The sequence below is a fragment of the Enoplosus armatus genome, chromosome 18 (assembly GCF_043641665.1).
Source record: "Enoplosus armatus isolate fEnoArm2 chromosome 18, fEnoArm2.hap1, whole genome shotgun sequence".
Taxonomy (NCBI): domain Eukaryota; kingdom Metazoa; phylum Chordata; class Actinopteri; order Centrarchiformes; family Enoplosidae; genus Enoplosus; species Enoplosus armatus.
In genome coordinates this window covers 15,399,852-15,424,666 of record NC_092197.1, presented here as the reverse complement: position 1 = coordinate 15,424,666, position 24,815 = coordinate 15,399,852, and the positions used below count along the sequence as shown (strand labels likewise).

The 24,815-nt window shown below is 39.3% G+C and overlaps 1 protein-coding gene across 1 annotated transcript in view; it reads left to right on the top strand.

The window, feature by feature from the left end:
• The first annotated feature begins 3,614 nt into the window (after positions 1–3,614).
• il11ra (interleukin 11 receptor subunit alpha) overlaps positions 3,615–24,815 on the top strand; it is a 41,254-nt gene continuing 20,053 nt past the window's right edge. Inside the window, exon 1 of the mRNA XM_070925043.1 lies at positions 3,615–3,688. The gene's annotated coding sequence lies outside the window, so the exon portion shown is untranslated. The remainder of the gene's footprint in view (positions 3,689–24,815) is intronic.

Sequence of the window (24,815 nt, the reverse complement as noted above, 5' to 3'; positions counted from 1 at the left end):
CGGAATTAATGAACTGGGTGTCCTCGTGGTGTGGGCTTTCATTTGTAAAGATGTGGCAGACTGACAGACAGGAAGAGTTTTTTTTAGGATGCCTCTCACTCAGCTTTAAAACAGAGGGATGGTAAACAGCAATGTGTTATAATAATGTATGCTTTCTGCATGGTGCCTCCAAAGCTGATTGTACCAGCCTTACATCAGATTCTAAATGCTGATTGTAAGTAAATGAGACAGGTGCACTCCATAACTCAAACACTGGTCACTGAATTTCATTCATTCAAACCTTTATCTAACCCCCTAAAATCATTGAGGTGTCCCTCATTTGCAATGATGTGGAGATACAGAGAAATATGCAGAGTTAAACAAATCAAAAGGCGGAGGACAATACTCCGTGAAAACATTTGCACACTGAGGTGAAGTGGTTTAAGATCATCATCTTGAATTGTCCACAGGTGTATTGTCTCTGGTTTCCTGACACCTCTCTATTGTACCTATCTAATAAAAGGCATGAAAAATATTAAAAGGGAGAGAAAAAGATTTTGTTCTTTACCTCGATGGTCCACATTCTTCACCAGCTAGTCACTAACTTTGTCTGTCTGCTGGACAGGTAGTGTGCATCTGCTGAAAACTGCTTCCTGCTGCAGCTGGAAATAAAGTTGATGAGGACGCAGAGACTGAGCCAAAAACAATGAGCCAAAAGAGGCTAAAAAACTCTGTAGAGCTGCTGAGTTGAGTGATTGAGTGTTGCCATGAGCAACTCCTTTACAGTCAGATGACTCAATAAATACAGCGTAAAAAGCAGTAGCAGAACAACATGCACATACCAACAACTTTATGTTTATCTACATGCACTGTGGTTTTGTATGGGCCATGTGAGGTTGAAGGTTTCATACCCACTTTTATCAGTAAAAGTCACAGCACTTGATAGTGGTATTTAAATCTCGTGAAACTTTCCACCCCCTCAACTCTCAGTTTAAAGTCTGAAATGTGAGCATTGTTTGTCGCATGAACAGTTTTTTAGCTGCTTTATCATTAGTGTGGTACTCTAAATCTCTATAGTGTCTTATCAGCATACAGGTTCAAGCAGCATACAACCTGTATGCACTTAAATATGCACACACGTACAAAATAATCACATACCTCACAGATTGGTTTGCATGTGTTGATTCAGTGTTTGCAAACTCCTGTATGTAATGAGTCAGAATTCCCAGCAGGGGGAAGCAACACTGTATCACATAATGCAACAGGTGGTTGACCAAGCTAAATGAATGCATTTTCATAGTCAGGGAAGGCACAAACTGTTGTATTTGATAATAGAGAAGCTTGAAAAGACAGCTACTCCTGACTGTTGATTTACTTCATGTAATTTATTATCTTATCATTGTCATTATCTAAATGTCAAAATTTGGGATTTTAAACAGGAGCACTGTCAGTTTAGGATGTTGTCAGACAATAAAACATGTACGTTATTATACTCTACATTTATTTTACAGTTTCTATTATAAACCACCATCACAAAACGTTACTGTAATAAATGTTGAAGAGGAAGATGATTTACTTTGTTTGAAATATAAATGTTAAAAAACATGTGTAATAGAACCAGAACCATAATTGCAAATATGAAGCCTAGAATCAATCATGCTATGATAAGAAGTGGAAGTGAAATAAAAGCAACATAAACAGAGATAACTAAATTATATATATATATATATATATATATATATATATATAAAAACCCTGACAGCTCTGCCAGAGGAAGTGTAGACAGAGACAGGTGAGACACAGGAGGGGCAGATGGGAATTGACTGAAAGGTATGTTGGCTCATACAATAAGGCAGATGGACGGGCAGATAAACTCAGTGAAAGACAAAAAGACAGACTGAATAAAAAGAACCATGCAGATGGACAAGCCATCAGAAAACAAGGAGCAGATGCAGCCTAACAACACCACAAACTACTAACTGCCTCAAAATGTACAAAAGATTTGAATTAACACCACTCTGACACAACCTAAACAGAAAAGCTTCCAAAAAGTTGTGCTTGTTGCCAGGTTATACTGAATATTATACAAAATTACATTTAATTGCACAGGTATTCTGACACAAAAAACAAACAAACAGATACACTTTTTGAGAGAATGTACGGTACGAATATGTAAATAGATACAGACTGAAAAGCTAACACGCAGGGAGACAGACAGCAACACACTCTTTTAGGCCTGGTTGGCGTTCACTGCTCTCCTGTTCCTAATGAGACGCACTGTAACTCTTCCAAGCTGCAACTGACAGGTCAGGGTCAGCAAGGGGGCGGCTGGAGTAGTTCAAATTGGAAATCCCCCTTTTTCAATGGAATAATTGATGTCAGTGTTGTTTGCCTGTTCTTGTCCAGTCTGTCCAGGTCAAAGGTCAGAGTTACTTCACAGATAAACAGCCTAAAACAGAGCATACGGCTTCCACTGCTATGTACTATTGTAACTGTTTTTCAAGGTTAATAATGAGAAGGAAAATCTTTTAGTCATGCATATTGTTCAGTATACATTTTATATATTTTAGACACAAATCATTTTATTTCTTATATCATTATGGCCATCACAGTGTACTTCTATTGTACTGTATATTTGGTCTATGACATAAAAAACAAATTGTACAGGTGTGTGAATGTGCCATAATCATGCAAGACTATATAGACTGAATAGATCTTACCGTAGAGTTGTATCGGACTGTTTTTACATTGACAGATGTGTTTTTCCACCTCTATCTTCATTCATGAGGGAGGATAAAAGGTAAGCTATTAGACAGCCCAATTGTGATCTGTTTGATTGTAAAGAGCTGGTCAAGGAAAACAGTATTTGTGGACTAATAGGTGCTATATCCAGTGCCTTGCCACATTAGTGGGAGACAACACAGTTTACACAGTTTACACAGAATGTCCCTCATGTCCTCCGTGCTCTTAGAGGCTGACATTAGTGTTTTTCTTCAGTCAGCAGAACACGTTAATGCTAAATTAAATTCATGTTATGTCAGTGTATTTATCTTGGCATTTATGTTTACCATTTTTCACCCTCTGTTTAAACTGAGGCAAAAACCCATTATGAAAACAAAAAGCTGCATGTAGTTGGATTATTTGAAAACGAGCTCAAATTAAATAAGAATACATTAATACATTAACATAAATTATTATAATTAATAACTAATTTAAAAAAGTAATTGTCAAGTGATAGTTTAATCACTGGATTTTATAGGTAAACCCACTACATAAATAGTTTGGTCATTTCGCACATTCATTTCATCATAAACTAAAACTTTTTAATTGAAATTAATTAAAAAAAAATGCAAATGTCAAAAACCCTCACAATCCTGCTGCAGGAGACTTGCGTCTGTTTTTTCCATGCCACATTCCTTTGACCTCAGACCTGGGATCAGCGCTGATAGCTCAGCCTCCATAATCCCTTTACAGTCAAGACCCGCCCACTCAGCCGAGTGACTGACAGCTTACTCCTCCAACGAGGCGGCGGCCGACATGTCTGGCCTCCTTCCTCCCCTCCTCCTGCTCCTCCTTGTCCGACTTTGTTGCTCTCCTGCCCCGCTAGTCCGTTTCCAGTCTCTCCGGGGAGCCAAAGAACAACTCGATGTCCCAGCCATGGAAGGCGACAACATAATAATGCCTGTTTGACTCGGGGAGATTTTCCAAGGTAAATTTGGCGATTTAAACTGTTCAAACCGGGGGAGGAGGGAATTAGCGGCTAGGAAGCGGTGAGTGTGGGGGGGCAAAAAGTTTATCCGCCTCACTACACGGGACAGGAGGGAACAGAGGGGAAACATACTCCAATGTTATTCACAGTGGGGATGTGTCAGGCTGCTAGCTTGCATGTTGGCCCCTCTTTAGCTTGTGTGTAGCACCATCAACGCTTAATGAAATGCACTATTATTATGCCTCCAACAAGGTCACATAAATGAATGGCATTAGTCGTTATTGTATCATTTATTGTAATTTAATGTCTGATGATTATGATATAAACTGAACATGGGCTGTTTCCTTCACTGAAAGCTGATAAAACATGTTGTTGCAGCTGCTGTGTTTTGGGTTCACATTGAATTTAACTGAAAGTTGTAGAAAGAAAGTAGCAGCACACATCAAATGATCAGACATTATTGAAGGAATTTGGCTTAATTTTAATGTATTGTTAGAATGAATGTGTGTCATTTTTGTGAGTAGGGCTGCAACTAACGATTATTTTCATTATCGATTAATCTGCTGATTATTGACACAATTAATCGATGTATTTCTTAGTCTAAAAAATGTCAAAAAATTGCCAAAAATGCTCATCACAATTTTCCAGAGACCAAAGCGAAGCCTTCAAATGGCTGCTTTTGTCCATCCAACAGTCCAAAACCCAAAGACTCTTCATTTACTAACATAAACGACAAAAAAAGCAGCAAATCCTGACATTTAAGAAGCTGTAACCAGCAAACGTTTTACATTTTCGATTATCAAAATAGTTAGCAACTAATTGTCTTTCGATCGAATAATCAATTAATCACATAATCGTTGCAGCTCTAGTTGTGAGCTGTATCGTTTATGTGTATGTAACACTGTATATGTGTGTTTTTATAGGGAACGTTAGAGAGAGCTCCATACATCAAAAGCACTGTTGTTGCTTTGGTTTTCATTTACTTGTTTTGCTTCTAGCATTCAAACACAAGCACAGAAAAACGCTTAGATGAAGCGTTGAAGTCATGAGTCATCCAAAAGCACTTGTTGATGTGATAAACAACATTAGTCTCCATCCTGCTCTTTCTTTTTGTATATGTATATGCACAATTATAGTTCCGGGGCGACCCGTAAAGGTTAATGCACCGAGTCCGCAATTATAAGCAAGTACTGTACACACATGCAGCCAGACAGAGAGACAGACAGACAGACAGAGAGAGAGAGAGAGAGAGAGCGGGACGAGGGTCTCACTACAGATGTGCATTCCTCCAGCCAGTGGAGTGATGAAGCCTTTAAATAGAGCTCAACAGGAATGCAAACAGACCAAGCAGAAAGACGAAGCCTGGGGGCGTCTCAGGAGTAGGAGAGGGAAGGTAGGTGGTAGAAGAAGGCAGAGAGGGACTAGCCCACCAGCTCTTTTGCTCAAAATTAGCTTGATTTGTTGCTCTTTCTCATGTTTCTCCCCATTTCAAGCGAAAATGTGTGTGAAATTTCATGCTGTAAAGGGAGACACCACTGTTCTATAGCATCAAGCCACTGAGAAAGTCAAAGTTATGTTGTTTAGGAGGAAGAAATGCGGGGTCTGTGTTCTTGCATCGCTATGTAAGATTGCACATTGCGTATCAGTGGCAGAACTTGAACCTTACCCTTAAATCCAGTAATGTGACGCCAGTGTACGCTCTTGTTTATCAACCGGGCCGGTCTGCGATGCCTCCGACAGAGGTTTTCATGCATGCATTGAAGCTTGTGTTTCAGTTTGGAGTTGTCATGTCGTCATTTAGATTTCCAAGCTACACGCTTACTGTAAAGGAGGGATTAATTAAGGATTTTAAGTCTGTTGTGTAATCTCAGACGTTGCTCAAGGTGTTATTGATTTGTCCAGCACAGAGGAGCCCTTATTATTCTTTTGGGGTAAAGTTCACATTTTGCCGATTGATTGGGATTGGCCCAATCACAATTGACTGTATTGACCCAGTCATGACTTTCCTGCTCTTGTTGACAAATGGCTTGTCACTGTTGCTTGAGAAATGGAAGGGAAGAGCTCACACTCAACAAACTGTAGTTTGTTGGCTGTCTGTTGACCAATTGGAGCCTTAACTCCCTTGTGGCAGTTAAACAGAGTCATAATTGCTTCAGCCAGTCTTGCTTGACGTTAATATGTCCCAGGTTTTCAGTGGTATTCAGTCTGATCAATGTTAATTTCTTTGCTTTAAAATCCGTTCTGCTTGTACAACTTTGTCAGCTGAGTCTATCCAGAGAGACTGGATAATTGTTTCGCCAGCGTCACTATGGTTGATTCCACAGCTGAAAATCAGCCCAATCCGATCAGTTTTGCCAGTTACAGTAGAAAAAAAAATACTAAACGGAAGTGTTCACAGACTGGGTGGCCGGATCAGGAAGGTGTTCCTCAGTTTTAATCTCCAGCTTGTCAAATTCATACTACATCAGCTCTTCCATTGTCTTGACTACTTCGCCACCGTGAAGCTAAATGTACACAGAGTAAGAAAAACGAGAGACACCAGGCACCTTGCTGTTTACCCTCTGGGAAGTTAGCCTACCCATGGATTCCCAAGTCCAAAAGGAAAGCTGGAGTGTATTTCTGCTTTACAAACATTGTGACCAAAAAACCTGTAAAAAGAGTATTTAGAAATACATTCACTGAACAAATGTGCTGTTAGCCATTTGTAGAAGTCAGGGGCTATCCAAAAAAAAAAAGGGGGAATCCAAGGTGCTCCAATAGTTCAGAATAGTGAAATACCTTATTTCAAACATGTGCAGACACCTGCACATTAAGTAAGATAAAATCTACAATGTTGCTTTGTAATAAAGATGTTAAAATACTAAAAGTGCATACACTCAGGCCTTAAGGCAAATGTGATACGTTCAGTTTACCTTGGCTATGTGTAGTCATATTAACTGCAGTGTAGTCAAGGTGGAGGCTCTGAGAATAACACTTAAGATGACTCTAGCGAGCCCACTTTTGGGTTAAAGATTTATTTGCTAGAACACATTCACCAAGAGAATTACAGTTCAGTGTCAGAGTAACTTTTAAGAGGAGCTCTTAAGTTATCCCACGATTAATCACATCAATGCTCAGAGAAAGTCCAAAAGTTCCTTTCTTGCAGTTTAATAAATAACAGACCTACAACCTTTTAGTCTATCTTAGTCTACTTCAGTTCATTTTTTAGTACAGTTCAGTTCAGTTAAACTCACCTCCAAACACCTCATTCTGCTCGGAGAAAGGTACTGTTATTCAGCTTGCCTTCTGCTTCGCCTGATTCCCTGCAGACAGCTCCCACTGGCAGTCCAATCCCTGCGCTAGCTCTGGCCAAAAACCACACACACACACACACACACACACGCAAGTATGCACAGGCTCCACTTAGACTTTCACACAGACTCATGCATGCACATATACAGTACATGCACTGGCACACACTCAGACGATCCAGCACTTTTGGACACACACACTCGTATAATCACAAGCACACAGAGCTAAACTCAGTCCAAGCCTCCATACTCTCTTCTCCACACTCATATTTCACTAGTCATACACAGAGGGCCCACGGCAATCAACTTTAAATTAGAGAGAAAGCTGCTCCAAGAACTTGAGCGCTGCTTGCCAGGTCTGAGGCCATACTGTTTCTGGTGTGTGTGTGTGTGTGTGTGAGTGTGTGTGAGTGTGTGAGAGAGCGAGAGACAGAGAGTCAGAAAGAGCCAGCTCTTGATATTGAACCAACTTTGAGGGGCCCAGAGTGGGGTATTTCTTCTGCTCTGTGCTGCTGTTCATGCACTTTATCCCTACTCTTATTTACCAGGAGCTTTGCTCAATTATTCAGTGCATTTGAGGAGTTTTTTTTCTGTGAGAGAAAGAGTTGTAAGTTAGTTAATCCCAATCTGGCTTGTCCATTTCTTTTTCTTATATGATTGTCTACATTTGCAGTTCCCACAGATCCAAGCCACAAGGTCAAGCCACTTAAGTGGGACTTAACCTTGTGGTTTGGATCTGTGGCTTCTCTTGAGATCAACTGACCAATAAGGATAGTGACAGTGTGATGAAAATGAAAGTGTAATATTTGCTAGACAGTCAGGGCTTTCCTATCTATGAAAAGTTTAGGTAAAGCTGCTGTCAGTGTTAGCTCCGCCTGTTCTACAAAAAGCTCCCTGTTGAATCCATAATGGCAGCTCTGCAAAGAAACCCTGTACTCGCTCTTTGATGTATGGGAACTGATGCCAAACATGTGAAGCTTGCTGCATCTGTTTTAGATAGAAGAACTTTTTTTCTGCCAGCAGACTCCATTTTTGAAACTGGAAATATCTCAACATCATGTTCATTTGGCCTGTTATCATATATCAGATTATGATGGACAATTACTGTGTATAAGACTGTCAAAGAACAATGCATACCCAAGAAATTCAAGATAATTCAACTTAGGAAAGTGTGAAGTTTTATTTTTAAATTACACATAATGACAACAAAAAGAACAAGCCATGTCACATTAATATTGAAAACTAAACTGCTGCAGAGCATGATGGAGCTCTATTGCAAGTGTGTTACAAAACAAAAAACTACTCAATATGGATGATTCTGATTTCTCTGAGTAGGTGAGTCACCAGCTCCTTTCTCCTTTTATATCAATATGGGCGGCATGGTGAAGACTATTTACCATATCACTCTTATACTGCAATATCTCTGCCCATCGGCTACAGAAATATTGTCTTTGGCACTACAGTTTACCTTGTTTTACGTTTGTGTATTTAACTTCTCGTGCCATCACAGCAGCTGTAAGGGAGGAAGCTGCAGGAGTATGAAGTTTCAAGCTGCACTTGCGTAATGGATCCGTTTCTAAACAGGATGAGCACAAAGCTGTCTTTAGTTTATTATGCCCACTAATAGCCATCATCTGTTTGTCTAGTTAAACTTCATACACAGTAGTGCAGTAAACATGTAGAGGTGTAGATGTTGGCCTTTGAGACCATCTGCAAGGTTTGTATTAGTTTACAAGAGAAAAGACATTAGGTACAGTATTATACAATAACGTCATTATAAACAATGTAGTAGAAAGTGTTCACCAGCAATAGTGAGTGGCCAGTAACCTTAACTGTCACACTATCAATCTTATTCTCTCTCATTCTTTGTCTGAAGATAGTTTTTAATGGGATTAATGGCCAGTTTCCTTTATGAAAAGACTCTTTTTTTTTTTTTTTAGAGAAGCAACCTTGTGGCTGGAGGCAGGCTGGTTTGATTACTGCAGGAAAAAGTCATTCAGAAAGTAAAAGAAAGAAAGAAAATATGTAAAAGGATAAAAACCTCTTGAAAGATAATGTAAACAAAGGGAAAAGCACTCGCTCACTCGCTTCCTTCTACAAATGGCTAACAGCTGATGACTGGTCGTTGCTGACAGCTCCACTGTGTGCTTATCACTTGTTGGGGTGAATAACTGAGAGGCTTGGCTGCTCAGAAAGCTCCAGGAAAGATAAATGTCAAAGAATGTGCTTCCTTTCCATGCAAATGTACTTTATGATCCTCTGGACCTCTGCAGGAAACTTAACATTTTTATCTTATTGGCCACAGAGGAAGACAAACTCAAAATTCAGTGACTTCTTTAACAATGTGTGAGGTCTGTGTGAGATTTGTATGTATGAATGTTTGACTGTGACCAACATACCAATATCTCAAAAAGTGATGACCATGTGTGTATGAAACTTTGCTGCGCACTTTTGACGTATTGCTGCCGTCTTGCCAGTGAAAGCAACATCTATTAGGTTCGCCATATATTCTGGAACTGCTCTGTCCAGTGCAGTGTTGACTGTGAAAATACAGCTAACTGGGGAGATTATTAGAGCTTGGCAGAATATTAGCCTGAGCTGGAAAAACACTTTGATTGCTTTGGTATAAAACTCTACCTCCAAATCATGAGTGCTTGCTTGCCAAACCAGCATAAAGAATACTGTGGATTGATTTACAAGCTGCTCTTGCAAAAAAATGTACCAGCATTTTGGCTGCTTGGTGTTGACTCCCACCGTGCAGGTGTTCATATTTACCGTCACTGCCGTCCTGGGAAGGCTCTGTTTTTGAACCTGATGTCTGACATGAAATTAAAGCAGCTGAGCACATAGATCCGCCATCTTGGTATTTGAAGAGGTTGGTTAATGCAGAATCACTTTGCCATCTCAGCGGGGCTCATTTTCAGTGAGATCTGAGAGCTAAAGGCAAAGAAGGGAAATGGAGCTCTTTGTTCAGTGTAAATAGAGGTGTTATGGCGTGGTTTCATGTCTGTCTCCAGTACAAGCCACTGTAGGTGGCCAGAGAACTGCACTTTGTGATCAGTGTCCACATTTACTAGTGAGCCCACACTCAGTTTCATTGTTATATTTCTCTCGGCTGTATGGATTTTGTGAGGTATACACCGCGTATCACTGCTAATTAGTTCCAAAACAATTACTTCCACAACACTAAAGACACATTGTTTTGGGAACAGCAGTCAGTAATCCTTTCAGTGTGGCTTGTAGGCAGCTTTTGCCAGGTTTGGACAGACTGAGCCACGTCTGTCCAGGCTCTAAAGACATTGCCAATGCTGGCTTTGAGCCAGAAAGGTTAGACCTTAGACAGTGTGGATAATTTTGTCACTGAGGCTTTGAGATGGCCTACTCTAATGATAGAGGACGCCAACTGTGGCACAGGTGGTTGAAAAGGGACATTTCCTGGTGTGAATAATGGATGTGTATCTTTGTGTATAGTCATCTAAAAGTACACTGCTCGACTGTGTGTGTGTGTGTGTGTGCGCGTGTGCAAGCATTTTGCATGATTACATACATCTTATAAAAGCTTTTGTCACTGCTGTGCATTTGAGGAAGAATGCCTTTTGAATACGCAGGCCTGTGCAGACTGTATTATTTATTTATTTGTATTATTATTTGCATGGGATGGAAATTGTGGTCTAGATGTTTGTATGTTTTTGTAGACAAAAGAATAGAGAATAGAGCTGAAAGAATTCATTGATTGATTGACAGTGATAATTTCGGTTGTTTTCAAGCACAAATGTCAAGATTTCACTGGTTCCAGTTCCTCAATTGTGATGAGGATAAAACAAAACATTTGAGTTAACATAGGTTTTGGAAAATTGCAATTTCTTTTTCTGACATTTTATGGATAAAATGATTTAATTGAGAAAGTAAAGATTAATTGATAATGAAAATGATTGTCGAGAAGACGTATAGAGTATTTGTAAGGGTTTTAAAATATGTCTGTAGGGGATCTTTAACAGTAATTTTTAAATTGTTATATTTGTTTGTTTTACACTGTAAATGTTAATATTAAACACAGTTTAGCATTAACTGTCATCACAGCTACATTAAATAGAGAATGTTTGTTATTCTTTCTACGATTGCCAGGAAGTAGAGAGTAATTCATGTACTGACATGAAAACACACTGAATAACCACTAAAAGATAAACTAGTCTAGTCTATGGCACTTGTACAGGGCTTCATTGAAAAGATGAAAACAAGCCCTGATGCATCCAACTGTGCTGACTGAGTGCAGATACTAAAAGGAAGAATCAAGAGGAGAGAGGAGTGTAGATGGTTGGTTCAACCTAAAAACCACTTCCATAACTCTTTTATGTTGCTCTGGACAAGAGTTTCAGCTAAATGGCTGAAATGAAGCGGTGGGTGGTCCAGGTTTTAGAGGTCACCCTTTGTTTGAAAATGTCACCACTCATCACTTTGGGTAATGGCATCATCTAAATACCTAAAAGTGTGAGATGTATCAGAGAGAGAGAGAATTATGTGATGTAGATGTAGTAGAGTAGATGGAGTGGACCATGTTGAGTTTCTGCTGCAACAAGGCGACTATTTTTACTGGACTGGTCATCCATAATTGAAAGACTTGTCTGTTTGAATTATGCGACAATCAGTTATGATGTAGCAAAATGTCTCTGGAGTAGCAAAATTGTGTGTGAGTGTGTGTGATGACATAATGTTGTAATGTTTATGAAAGATGAGTACAAACCTGCTTCAACCTTTAACACACATCTCTCTTTTCCTTCTCTTTTCCCTCTCTTCTTCTCTTCTCCTTTCACTTTCATTTCTCCCTCGCTCACTAACCATTTGCTCACTGTCTCACTCTATCTGTCTGCCACCCTTGCTTTCCCTCCCTCCTCCCTTCTGCTGTGTTTGTTGTCTTCATGGAGTGTTAAAGGAGGATAAATGGGTGTTATCGAGCATGGTGATCATATCTGATTTGGCAGGCAGGTGACAGAAACATATGATATGATAAGAATGAAGCCAAAACTACACTAGCAATGTTTCCTAGATGGGTGGACGTTCACACCCAAATTCTCATGTTTTGCTTGGTCTGTATTTTCCTTTGTTATCAGTATAGAAACGAATGCCTTCGCCATAGGTCATATGTCATCATATGTCATATTGGGTTGTCATTTAGGCGTGAGCAATTGTTAAGGAATTGTTGAAGAATTGTAGCATCCTGGTGTCTTTTCATTTTGTAATGGACTCGTCTGCTGCTCAGGAAGAGTGGGAACACATCTTCTTGTCCTCTGTACTTCCAACATGTATATTCTGAATAATAGGAACTCTCTGATAGTGGGGGCCAGCTGTCAGCAACACCATGGTAATGCATTGTGTCTTCTGTCATCTCGCACGGCAACCACGTGCGTCAGCAGTATATTGGATGCATGTGAGAGAAGCAGGAGGAAGCTTGAAAGATGAAATAATCTGTGAGGGCCAGACCTACATGAATCACAATCCATTTTAATGATAAATGACATATGGCTAAATATGATAGTACAAGCTGAATACAAACTATTTGTTAATACCAAACAGGGCCTGTGTGCCGTATTTTGCAGTTTGATAAGCCAGTCCATGTACTCTACTCATTTAGATTCATTCATAGATCAATTTTATGTAATTCTTCTTCATAAATTAAGTGGTTTGACTGCATTCTTCAGATCATTTATAGCTGAAGTAAAGACACATTTCTATGAATTTATGGACATTTCAAGTTCAGTGTTAGTTGTTAGATGTTGTTGGAAATGTTTGGACTTTACAATCAATGAGTAAAGGCTAAATTAAGTAGTTGTGCATTGTAGCTGATTGCAATTGGTCTGAATCATGTCTGAGTTGTGAGCTCACACGTTATCAAACTTACCTTGAATAAACGGTAGGTCAGAGTTGGCTAAATATGGCATTGTCTGCCGACTGCAGTTTGTTGGAATGTTTTCGGAAAACTAAAATGTTCTTTTGAAGACAGTTTTATTGCCAGTGTTCAGGTTGGTTGCAGTGAGTCAAGCAGCCAGTGTTAACATCAGTGCACTTCAGATGAGGTCCAATGAAAATCTGTACTTTCAGTCTGGAATAGATGAATAGATATGACAAATGATGCTCAGCCTTTGTTTTGTTTTTCCAAATGCATGGTGTCAAACTCATCAGATTGTTAGTAGATGTCAGTCAAAAGATATTGCAGCATGCACCCATCCTTCATTTTTCATAGACACGATTCTTAATTGACTATCATTCAATGTAGAATAGAAGCAAAGTGCTCATAACTAGTTGACAGACTACGCCTTGCAACTTTCAGAGGTTGAAAACAAACTGCAGTTCTAGGTTGGTCGTACTGTACATGCAGGAATTTGGCTGCTGCATGTAAAAAGTGAATATAATCAATTATCCATGTGCGAGCTGTGAACAGAGGTAGCTGCACTGCCACCCATGGTTATATTTGACAGAGAAAATGATGAAATTTCGTGCATGAGACAACATCAAATTAAATGGCACATTAGAAAATAATGGTGAGGAGAAACATGCCTCTGTGTCCTGTGTTAGATAAGCATATTTGATGACCATATGGACCCTGTTTAGTTAAACGATTTTTAAATAGATGGCTTTCCCTGGGTCAACATTAGGCTAATGTGTTAGATAACATTACAGAGGGAGAAGGCAACAGCATGGGAAGGAGCATGTCTTACCTTCAATATCTGCAAGTGCGTCTCCACCCACCTGTTTTCATGCACATTTTCAATTTGCTCCTGGGTCGAAATGCTGAGAAAATAAAAACAAAAAACGGTCCAAATATCACAAACCTGTTTTTACACTTGGCTGAGGTGGAAAAAGTTGATGTATCGATGAAAAAGGAAATGTGGCAAAATGCATTGGAGACGGACTTAAATCAAATAAATGATGACGTACATGGAGCATGTGACTTAAACTTCCACTGAAGCTTCCACTCCACTGAAGAGTCGAGAATGATGATTGAATGATGAAACGAACATAAATGCCATATTTCCATCACATTTTCCACAGGGTTTCCTATCGTTTGAGGTTTCACTGGCGCATTTTTAATGATGTCATCTTGTTGTGCCCTCTTCTTCTGCAATGCTTTAAGGGCACTACACTGGATTAGCACTACCAAGTGTTTCTTGTATCTTGTGTGCTCTACTCCGAATATCCGCAGTAGTGGATGGTGTAGTGATTTTCTTTTGCAGATTTTCTTGAAATTTAGGTTACATTTAGATGGGAACTTGTGTCACACATGCATCTATAGTTCGCTTTTGTTAAACTAAACTTCAACAAAAAGGCAGCAAAGAAGACCAAATGCAGAGTTAGACTAACTTGCAATTAAATGTGTGTACTCTATGTCAACAGATCAACATCGACACCTAATGCCCTGTTAACATTGCCTTGATTAGATACAGTCCAAGTCAATCCCTTTTAATTCATGTCAAGTTATAAACATATAGTGTATATTCTAGTCACACATTGTGTTTGGTCCAAGGTGTCAGTCATGGAGTAAAACCAATGCTTGAGCTGGTGAGATCATGTAGAGCTTTTTCTGGTATGACAGATTTTTACTCTGAAAACTTCCCTCCCTCTGATACTGCCTTTGATCTTTAACCAGCTTTTTAATCTGTCTCCTTGATCACCCCAGAGACACACACACACACACACACACACACACACACACACACACAAGACACGTACACACAAACACAGAGCATCTCAAAATCAACAAACTTTGAAACCATATCATGGCGCTGCACTGTAAATCAGCCTCCTATCTGCCTCACTGTCAGACTGGTTGGATAGTGGGCTGCCTGTGAGCCAGGTCTGTGCATCGCACAGCAGAGCCAAGCAGTCTGATGAGGGCTTTCTCTTTATTTGTCACTCATTCAATCTGAAAGAAACGTCGTTATAGTTTGTGTTGCATCCTGCTTCCTGCATATGATAATGAAATAAATAATAATTCAGACAGTAATGAGGTTGTTGATGATTTTTTTCCTTTCGATTCAAATCTAACCTACTTAGCCTGCTGTATTAGCTCACATGAAGTATGTTTGCTGTCTGGTTTTGTCTGAATAGTCACACTGTAGATTCTGCAGTGAACAGTGCAGATGAGCTTTTTGAGTATTCGCTTCAGCCTGACATATATAGGGTCTGTTTGCCCGACTGTCTGCTTTGCCTGAATAGTCCTACTGTAGATCCTACAGTGTACGCTGCAGCTCAACTATTCGTGTGTGTGTGTGTGTGTGTGTGTGTGTGTGCGCGTGTGTGTGTGTGTGTGTGTTTTGCCTCGGCCTGGCGTACAGCGTATAGGGGCTGTTTGCTTTACTGTGTGATCTTTTTGCCTGATCCAGTCATAGAGAGTTTGATTCATCTTGGCATATAAACCAAGCCACCAAAGCTGTTTTTGCATATTTTTCCAGTTTTTAATGGTGGTTTACAGTTGATGCTCAGAATGATATGTGGTAGCCCACCAATGCTAGCTTGTATAACACTTTTTTTTCAAATGTGCAGGTCTACATCTGAGTTGCTTTGTGATTTTTGTGCCACAAAAATGTAGAAAGCCATGAAAATAAGGTGTGCATATTCCATTTAGAAAGAACACACAGTAATCCAGTTGTGACCCTACTGGTCTGTTCAGTATTTATTTACAAAGGTGACATCTTTCTGAAGGTTTCTTCTCTTCATTTTTTTAAGTGGGTGTCTTTATCACTAAGGCTCTACAAGATCTGTTAGTGTGTAAAGAATTTTAAGAAGACTTGAGCCATTTTTTCCCTGTTTTCCTTTATGATCATCATCATGTAGATCATACAATTGTTGCATTCAGTACCTACTCCTGTAGAATCCTACTCTTTAATGTTCAGCTGTTCTGTTTGTCTCTTTCTCTGCCCTGCCTCTTTCCTCCTTTGCTCTTTTCTAATGTCTGCCCTGCTCCTCTCCTTCCCTGTCCTTCTATCATTCTTGTCTTCTTTCCTTATTCCCCTCTTCTTTTCTACCCCCCCTCCCTCTCCTTCACTCTCCACTTCAATTCCATTGATCAATCTGCAGTGAATTAAATAGAAGCAAATCCTCAATGATGAGTGTAGGAGTTAGAGCAAATCCCATGGTGGAAATAACTCCCTGTGGTCGAATGATGCAAGTTCATCATGCTTATAACTTATTTTTGCATTTACACAGTTGAAAAGGGAAAACATGTGACACACCCTAACTATAAACATAACAGCACAAGATGTACCAAAGGGGGTAATCCGCAGGATTTCTTATTTTGGTCTTTTTTATTAGATTTTCTTTTCTTTGTTTCCATTTTTCCATTTGCTTTTAATTTGCTTCTTTTGGTGCTAAGAGCTCATTAGTGTGGTTTGTTTTTATTTTTATTTGTTGTCTCCATTGTTGGTGTGAAAGCTCATTGTTCTGGTGTTTTTCCAACATACTTACCAGTAAGTAATGGTAGTGTTTTTATTTTGTTTTTTATTGTGGCTATAGGGCAGCGAAATCGAGCCTCAGTATCTTTTTGGTACCGGCCAAAATGTGTCTGTAGTTTACAGAAAACCGTAAAGAATATGTCAGATTCATAATCTTGTTTACTTATTCTTTGATCAGATAGCTCTTGATCTAATGACATTTTTAGACATTTTTATTTAGGGTTAGGGTCTTGTACAGCTGCTTGTGCTTATCATTCAAAAACTTTGCTTCTATTGTTAAGTGAAAGAAGGTTTTTTTTTGAAAAATATATTTGTAATCTTAATCTGTGATCTTGGTATCATATATGTTCACTCTGCAGTTGATCTGCGTTAACTCAAGAACAGACTGGACATGCACAAAATGCATTACTTCCTGTTTGCCATTAGCCTAGACTTTGACCAAGAAAGACCGACCAAGTGTTTAGTTTAGAACATCCTAATGTAAATGCCTTTATGAACTGTATATACATTCAATATATGTTGTGTTTATATATGTTTGTGACTGACAGGACAGGCATTTACTTGTATGAAAATGTCGATTACATTCAGATTATTCTGTGTCTCTGTGTCTTACTTTCTTCTGTGCTTGTCTCGTTTCCTGCAGCATTTTTGAACGGACAGTCAGACAGTAGTAATCAAGAAAGCATGGCTTTGTAGGATTGTTTAGGATTTTTTTTTTCTCTCTGGTTTGGAGTGTGCTGTGACTGGAAGTTAAACTTACTTTTTCACTGTGCCCTCGTGTATAATTGAACAACCATTGAGGGACATTAAACACAATTAATCTCACCCTGTCTGTTCTCTCTCTCTCTCTCTCCCTCTCACTATTTCACACACTTTTGGTTCAGCTCTTCTTTCGGTCACTCTCACTGTTTTCTCTCAGTATATATATCTCTTTTTTTTCTTCTTCCCCCCTCTCTCTCATCTCCATTCTGTTACCTACTAAACTCTCTACCTCTCTCTCAGCATGTTGGGACAGTCAGTCAGCCAGTCGGTAGTAATGTGGAAAGCATGGAGTTCCCAGCAGAGTGACTCATCGCTCTAGCGAACAGGGGTCATGTGTGTGTGGGTGTAGGACGGTCAAAGCGTGGGTGTGTGGGTGGAATTGGGTGGTGGGGGGCGGGCTCTCTGTTGTATATGTGTGTGTATGTCCTAACATGTTTGTGTAATTTGGGTGTATATGTTTCCCTTCCTGCTGAACACATGGCAAAGCTCTTTACCGGCTGTGTTAAAGGTCATCTGTCGGTGAAAGGCAAACACACATAAACTTGTGCACACACACAAACACACTCACACCCAATATGGTGCCATGAAGGAAAATACTTTTACTGTATTACCTCACTGTAATCTTTATCTCTTTATCTCTTTATCTGTCCCACGTAACGCTTTTCGATTTTCACTACTTTTATTAACAGGCAAAAGGCATAGCTACGTGTCTTAGCTAGCCATGCCACATGTTGTTATTTTCAGAATTACTTAGGCTACTCAAAAATGCCATCATTTGACTTGTGTGTGATACTATACATGCTCTAAGATTGTTTTTGTTTTTAATTGTTTGGCTTTTCTGCCTGTATGTCTACAATTGTATGAATAGATAGAGGACAATTGCAGGGTTCCAGGAATATAAGAAGTGTATATATATATATATATGTATGATATATATACATAATTTTCATGGATTGTTTTGGAATATATATGATTAGAGTTTTTGCCACTATGGTTTTGGTGACGTAAACAGGGAGTTTAAATGTGATACTGAAGAAGTCACAAGGAACGCCTTGTGTATGTATATTTATTTGTATGAATTTGGTGTTCTGATGTGACTGAGTTATGACACTCAAAAGATTCTTGACACAAATTGCAATTAATTAAGGAAAAATCATGTGTTTTTAATTATTTCAGCGACGTTCTTCCTTCACTGGATAGTTTGTTGGAGCATGACAGGCGTTATCTTAGCCTCCAGGATGCTTTGTGTTTTAATTAATTTGTCTTATTGTAATAACATAGTGTCAATGTGAACAAAATGACAGTACTCCTGAAGACAACCCAGTTTATCTTATTTTAGTGTACGTTCATGCACACGTGTTTCTCAGCGTTGCATAAAACAGCAATCTTCAACTATCTGCTTCATGTCTTTATAATTGCTCCCAGCAGTAGCATGGCGCCAGTCAAATGTACGTGGACGCGCTTTTGCACACACACACACACACACACACACACACACACACACAGAAATACACAAAATCACAACTCACAGAGCAGATCATCAGAGGAGTGCGGCAAAGCAGAACTGGGCAGAGTTAGTTGGCTAGCCAACCTGCTGGCTTATTGACTTGGACCGAGTTTGGTACAGCTATCATCCGCAGCATATGTGTGTGAGCGTTTGTGTATGTGTTCATGATCATTTGATGTATTCTTTTTTTTCAGGCTCTCACAATAAGCCATCAACTGACACATGGCTGATCTGTCAATCGTGGTTGGAATTGAGCTATTTGTTTGGTTAACACAGAAAGCAAATGCAGCTGTTTTAGTAGTAGAATCACAGTTCCACATTACTGACCAAAATATAAAAAAAATTATTTGAGTGTCACAAAAGAACGTCTTTTCCATGTCCCTCTTCTCCATCTTTTGCTAGTCTGTGTTGATGTTAGATTTTTTGTTGCTCTTTCGGATGATGGGTTGGCTCTGCAAAGGCTAGTAATTGATCACACAGCAAAGATGTGTGTATCTGTGTATGCGCCTGTGGCTGTGTCTGTCTATGTGTAAGGCCTTGTTGGATAACAGAGAGCAGATGTGGGTGGGTAGGTGGGTGTATGTTTAAAGAGCCTGTCATTGGCTCATACAGAACAGATGTTTGTTGGGCCATCATCTTCCTCTGGCTACCAGCAGTATTGATTCTGTTCTGCTACATTTCAGATACTGAACCAAACAGCATAAATTAAACTCGCGATACAACAACATACAAGAGCACATAAACGTAGTCGCTCACTCTTCGGCTGTGTGATTCATCAGAGTACAGTGGTAGATGCATTGGCAGATGTTTAGGTCAGTATACAGATGACTGGGAGTCTTAACTAGGACACTATCGCTATGGAATTTTCCAAACCACAGTTATAAAATGCTGCGGTTTACGGTAATATTCTCGTACTGCCAGCTGACTCCAGTTGAACGAAGTCCAAACAGTTAAGCGTAGTTAAACACAGCCAAACATGTTGAGAGGTGAGATCACATCCACAGTTGATTTTGTTTGTGGAAAAGTTTCCTTTCTCACCTTTTTTGTACTTGGTTCATTTAGATTCACTTTATACATTTATGGGAAAACCAGAGCTTGTAAACAAATGTCACCAGAACTTTTGCTTTTCTGTAGCTGGTTTAGTTAACATTCTCTTTTCTAATTAGCTACACCTCAGTCTTTTTTAAAACGAGCACGAGGTGCAGTTGTTTACTGTCAGCCAACCCATGCTAGTCCAATTAATCCCACTAATACAGCTATCATTTCTGTTTGGTGAAGACCAATGTGAAACCACAGTGGGAGGAGCCTCCCACTTCATTTCTGTTTATGGTTTCCCAGGAAACTAAATCAACACTGGAAGACGCACTATCATTGAAATATGGGGATAAAGGACACATTGTCAGACAGTTTCTTTGGTTTCCGAAACTATAGAATGAAGAATGTTACTTAAAGCATCAGAATATAAACGCTCTCAATGATGAGTTTATAAGCTGTTACCGCCTTACATAACTCCAGGAATTGAGAGATGCAAAAAAACACTCTCCATTTAGGATGATTGCGTGGCTCTACACAATGTTGCATTTGCATTTTGGCGTTTACAAGTCATTCATCTCTCAGAGTGTTCAAGCAGAGTCTCGCAGCCAAAGCCTCACCCTAAAACTGCAATACCTACTAAACCATACATTTACTATTACACTGTTACACCCCGAGAGGAAGGTGTGCCATGCCTCCATGTTGGCAGCCAAGACGTTGTCCAGGAGAACATCTGCTTGGCCACTCTGCTTGTGGTGCTTTGGCTTTCTTTCAGGAGTGCTTGAGAGCCACTAAGCTAGAACAAAATGTCTTGGCTTGTACAAGTGATTTTAAATGCAGACTTTATGAAGCTGTTTACCAAGCAAAAGAAAAGTTGGACATCTCACTGGAAAAAAATAAAATAAAAACCTTCTCTTTAGGTCACAGAAATGACATCAGGCCTGGAGATTGGAGAGTCCAAACCTTGTTCTCTTATGATTCAGGTTCGACATGTGTACTGTGCTTACTATGCCTTTTCATATGCCTTACTATGCCAAATCCCTTAGACGTAGCAGCTTATTCAAGTATTGTTAATGTTGGTTGAGTACCTGGACACCACTACTCTGTGAAATCTCAAGATTCTGCCACTTGATGATTTAAAAGGTCAGTTGAAGGGTTAATACAGTGTTATAAATAGGTTTCTTTGCATAAAAACACTGATCTTATGCAGTTAGCACTGTGCCTTAGCCACTCTTTTACTGTCTTTGGGCCCCCAGAGCTTCTTTTTCAGTACCACTGAGGCTCTGTATACAGGAGACAGAAGATTCAAATCCTGGCTGTGGCTTGCGTTAGCACATGGTGGTGTTTGTTTACTACGGCACTGTCTGGCAGCGTAGAGTGTTATTTTTAAAGATCCCTCCTAAGCAGTGTAATATAAACACCTGACACCTTGCTGCATGCAGGAGAGTGAAGGCTGCCTGTCTGTGGGTTAAGCACTCATCATCTAGTACAGCTCTCACTTTTTCTTCCTTCTACACATATCATTGAGGGATAACTCAGTCCCTCAATTTAACAAGTCACCAGATGTCTGCACATTTCCTACAGAGGAAACAGGAACTACCAAAGAAATTCGGCTGATGTGTGATCAGCAGGCTGTGCTAAGAACATCCAACATCAGCTAAACGTTTGTTGGTCATCAGTTATCAACAGCCAATCTTGTTTCCTTGTTTCCCTGCCAAAACAGGCTCAGCCTGGCAAGTGCCAAATGGATTTCAATATGAAATTGATGGTTGGATAAAAGTTACATTGTTGGATACAAATTACATTCAGATAAAAATCTCTGAAGTAATTGTACCACATTGTTTTTCTGATGATGACATCTAAAACTCTTTGGTAGTTTTTAGGGCTGCAATTCACTATTTTTGAGTCTACAAAATGTCAGAAAAGACAATAATTTCCGGGACAAGATTACATCTTCCAATTGTTTTTCATATAAGATGAGATAAGATATTCAATGTACAATGCTATAAAACTGAGAACAATATATTGGAATGAAAGACACACGTAAAACTGCTCACAACATGTATACAATCAGCATCTCACACAAGCCATTGTTCAAAGTGTGAAATAGCTGTAAGATTTATCCTCTTCCTGATTGTCTCCTGACAGACGCAATTATTTTCCAAATAACATGAAGTCCTCAAATGTACTGATACACTAAAGATTAAAAAAAAAGAATAGCTAAAAAATGGGTTGGCATTCTTTTTTGTAGTTTTGAGTCGACACTTGCCTTTTGGGTATGGTATTGATTTGTCATCAAATTGGAAAAGCTTTTGTGAAACCAGCAGGGTGTCCATTACATAACAGAACTGATTCACTTGATTGAGGTGTATTTATGTACCCATACACATCCATGTGGGTATAACTTATAGGGTTAGGGTTAGGTTATGTGTTTGAATGTGCGTACAAATGTGTGTGTGTGTGTGTGTGTGTGTGTGTGTGTGTGTGTGTGTGTGTGTTTGTGTGTGTGTGTGTGGTTTTCGTTCAGCCTTCACCCCATTATGCATTTCAGTGTGTGTTTGTTTATATGTGAGGTTGGCTTCAGTATTACAAACTTGTATGCTAGCTGGATTGCGGTCTTCATTCAACTGTGTGTGTGTATGTGTGTGTTTGCCTGTGTGTGTGTGAATAGCTGGCATATGGTAGCCATCTTGCCCTGGCGGCAGAGCTGGAGGAAATTCCAGCGTTGTAGTGCTAAGGCCAAGATACTGCCGGCGCACACAGCAAAGCACTGGTTTGTGATACTTGTGCCAAACACGCATACACACACACACACACACACACACACACGCACACACACACACACACACAAAGTCATATTTTTAGTTTTTGAAAGGACTAACAAGTTGATGGAAAATTCTGCGTTTTCTGATTGCTTAACATATAATTACTTAAATAATATTCTCACTCTCTCTCTCGCTCCTCTCTCTCTCTCTCTCTCTCTCTCTCTCTCTCTCTCTCTCTCTCTCTCTCTCACACACATACACACACAAACGTACACTCAGGCCTTGGTCTGTGGATTGGCTGGGTGCTATCTCTGTGCACACATGGCAGCCATTACTCCTTGTGTGTTTAGGCTTGGGCAAAAGTTGGAAGTAAGCCTAGCTGCTCGACCAGCAACTCGACCGCCAGATGGTATTGGCAAGTTTTAGAGTCTGTAGGGTCTGTTTTCACTGTTAACCATGGCTTAAGGTATTTAGACAGGCCTATCTATCTTCCATTTATCATGGTTGGAGCCATTGCAGGGGTCCAAATTTATGTATTTATCCTAACGGTGGCAAGTGTCAAATTCCTCCAATATGCATCTATTCTGCATTATTCCTGCAATAGCCATCAGATAAAACTTAAATAACACGTCTTGTCAATACAGTTTGCTGAAAATCTTTAATTTGGAAAGCAGAATTCTGTAAAATAAAAACACCATATTACCATTTTATTATTATTATAAGAGTTCACAGAAAGCAGATTAACAATATTGAATTGGATTGCTATGTTTGATTTAGAAAACACGTACACATAAGCATGGGAGAAGCAGGTGAATTTATTTGAATTTAAAGCATTAAATCTGGCCAAATTATTGGGCTAGATATTTCCAGTACTGTTGTGGCTTCCTTGGTAACAGATTTCCTATGCTTATCGTCTTTTCCTCCTCAGGAGCACAACTTTCCACTTCATCTGTTTCTTTATCTCATGTGCACTCGAGACCTGTCCACATTTAATGATTTTGATTTCACAGCCTGACTGAACCTTTCCCTGCCTCTGCATACTAGATGTTAATAACGTTTATCTTTCTCTCTGTCTCTGTTATCGCTGTCTTTTGTGTTTTCCTCTTTGATTTAAACTCTCATTAGCTGTTGCTAGGATCTCTTTTTGGATCACTTCATGTTGCCTTACCCTGCATGTGCCCGGCCGGCCTGGACCAACCAAAGAATTGAATCTAGTGAGGCTCCAGTTGATCCTCATAGCGCTAGTTACTGTAGTCTGACCAACCATTAGGCCAAAGTGTTTCCCCACAGCTTGACAGTTCATCAGATTATCCTGCAGGATGAACAGGCTCAACATGGAGTCGTCTGCCCTCCTGACAACTTGTATAACATCAGAGCCATAACAGGCCTAATGATATTCAACCCTTTTGACTGCTACCCTCTGAAAGGTAACTCTATGGAGATATTGCTTCAGAGGTGCAAACAAACAAAAAAATTAGCATCTGCTGATGCTGAATGTGATATTGGGATCTTAAAACTGGTTTACACAGATAGAATTGGGTCATTTGTGTTTTCTCCCTATTTTTACTTTCAGTTTCTCTCTGTTGTTCTGTTTTCTCTTTTTTTAAATTTTCTTTATTTACATTTTTTACATTTTCTTTGTAAAAATCTGTAAAAAGCCAAAGATCATCAATTATATACCATAGATGGTGGCAGGTGGTCTTTCTTTCGGCCTCTACTGTCTTTCTCCATCTTAATCTTTATATTATCTTTATTCCTTGATGATACTGAACGGCAATATCCATTTGACTGTCGCCAATTACATTTCCTGTAAACAAATACAAACTGTTCATTCATGACAGTGTTTGTCACTCTGTTGACTTTACAATCCCATTTTGCTGCAATAATAAAATAATAAAACAATAAAAATGAATAACGTGAGATGAACAGACTGAAAACTTTATCTTATTAGATAAAACCGATGTTGACAAAGTTTTCCTTTGGGGACATAATTTGCAGTTGAAAAAGGTAGTGAATCACAATGCTATCACAATACTCAGCATACTGCAAAATGTTTAAAATCAGAATGTATCGTATCGTGACTTATGTATTGTGATAATATCGTATTGTGGGGCCTATCAAAAATGAATGAATCACTTTATTTTGAGGGAAAACTATCAATTTCTAAAGATGTACTTTATCAAAGTCAAATATTTGTTCGTCAAAAATTAAAAATTTTCCCCCACATGAAATAAAACAAGCAAAAACAATAAGGCCTGTATATACTATACAATATCTATGCAGCGCAAGGGGTCAAAAGCTATTTATCTATATCTACATACACAG